The 1,864-nt window shown below is 36.2% G+C and overlaps 1 non-coding gene across 1 annotated transcript; it reads left to right on the top strand.

The window, feature by feature from the left end:
- The first annotated feature begins 1,383 nt into the window (after window positions 1-1,383).
- LOC114093863 (U2 spliceosomal RNA) lies at window positions 1,384-1,568 on the top strand. The gene has a single exon (XR_003582949.2). It is a non-coding gene; the product is annotated as a U2 spliceosomal RNA (small nuclear RNA).
- The last annotated feature ends 296 nt before the right edge of the window (window positions 1,569-1,864 follow it).

Raw genomic sequence — 1,864 nt, 5'->3', positions numbered from 1 at the left:
CTCGCCCCCATTACTCTGTTCTGTAATCTACTTTTTTTTTTAAGAGAGAGAGAGAGAGAGAGAGAATTTCAATATTTATTTTTTCAGTTTTCAGAGGACACAACATCTTTGTTTGTATGTGGTGCTGAGGATCGAACCTGGGCGGCAGGCATGCCAGGCGAGCGCGCTACCACTTGAGCCACATCCCCAGCCCCTGTAATCTACTTTTAACACTGCTGTTTCTCAGTCTACTGTTACTCTGTGGATTCCAGTTGGTTCACTTCTACCTTTGCAAATCCTTAATATTTTCTCTCCTTATGAGAATGATCCACTTCACTATCTATGATCCAGTCACACCAACTTAATATTGTTCCACTATCAAGCTGTTTCCTGCCCAAAGACCTAAACGTGTAGTTTTCTCTGTGTATTTCTTTCAATTGATCAATGTCTTAGTTTAAATTTTACTTTTTTCTTTAAGATCTCCCTAAACCCAACTCTTTTATTATAAAGTGTTACAAATGTCTTTGTCTCATGATCAACTTTACCAAAGCTGCAAGGTTTTGTCATTTTCTATTCTCCCTCAAGCTCAGTGAGAGCGAGGATATTTTCACCTCTAGTTCATTGCTATAACTTTATGGAATGAATTGCCAAAAGGACATGTTCAAAATGTTCTGTGACCTAATGTAACAGCTAAATCCCACGTGAGGAAAATACAGTCAATAGTTGCCATAGTTTCTCAGATGATTAATATTGAATTATCCTTCCTTTTTTTGCTGATCCCCATTTGGGTAAAATATGCTATTGCATTAATCCCATTTTCTGGGCCAGGGAAATGAGGCTCACTGGTAGAGCACTTTCCCAGCATGCATAAGGCCCTAAGTAAAATCCCCCCATACAAAAAAAATGTCCTACTTTCATGATGGAGTGAATATGATTATTCAAAGTGAATGCCCAGCTTTAAACAGTCAGGTCTTTGGGGTGTTTATTAAAGGCATTTGTTGAGATTGAAAACTATGAACTTGTTTCTTTCCTTGAGAAAGAAATATGAATAGCTATTCAGAGAACAACAATTAAATGACTCTTTTAGGAGTTGAATATCAAATATAAGATGAATGTGGGACCAACCCTGTTCTCTCAAATGTTTGTGAGGCTGAACTTGCCAGGTAAAAGAAATATATTCTGAGTAATACCCACAGTATAATTCTATTGATTGTCAACACAACTCCATTTCTGAATGCTTAATATCTACTCTGTAAGCTTTAGAATCTGTTTCAGGCTATAATTTACTGAAACGTCAAGGGAAGATATCTGAAGAAAAAGACAATATGTGGCTCAGAAACTGACTCCCTTAACAAGACTCCTAAAGCTCGAGAAACAAAATCAAGAATCAATAAATGGGATGGGCTAGCTTCTTGGCCTTTTGGCTAAGATCAAGTGTATTATCTGTTCTTATCAGTTTAATAAATGGGATGGAATCAAACTAAAATGATTCTTCATTGCAAAGGAAACAATCAAGAATGTGAAAAGAGAGCCTACAGAATGGGAGAAATTCTTTGTCACTTGCACTTCAGATAGAGAATTAATGTCTAGGTTACATAAAGAACTGAAGAAATTTAATACCAAATAAATATTCCAATCAATAATGGGCAAAAGAGTTGAATAGACAATTCTTGGAAGAAGAAATAGGATCTGTCAACAAACATAAAAAACTGCCCTACATGTCTAGTAATTAGAGAAATGCATACTAAAGCCACACTGAGATTCCATCTTAGTCCAGTTAGAATAGCAAGTTACAATGAATTTTGGTGAGGATGTGTGGAAAAAAGTAAACTCATACATTGCTGATAGGATTGCAAATTGTTGCAACCTCTCTGGAAAACAGTAT

The sequence above is a fragment of the Marmota flaviventris genome, chromosome 9, assembly GCF_047511675.1.
Source record: "Marmota flaviventris isolate mMarFla1 chromosome 9, mMarFla1.hap1, whole genome shotgun sequence".
Classification (NCBI taxonomy): Eukaryota; Metazoa; Chordata; class Mammalia; order Rodentia; family Sciuridae; genus Marmota; species Marmota flaviventris.
The sequence above is the reverse complement of the archived record's forward strand: the minus strand, read 5'-3'. Positions and strand labels throughout refer to the sequence as shown.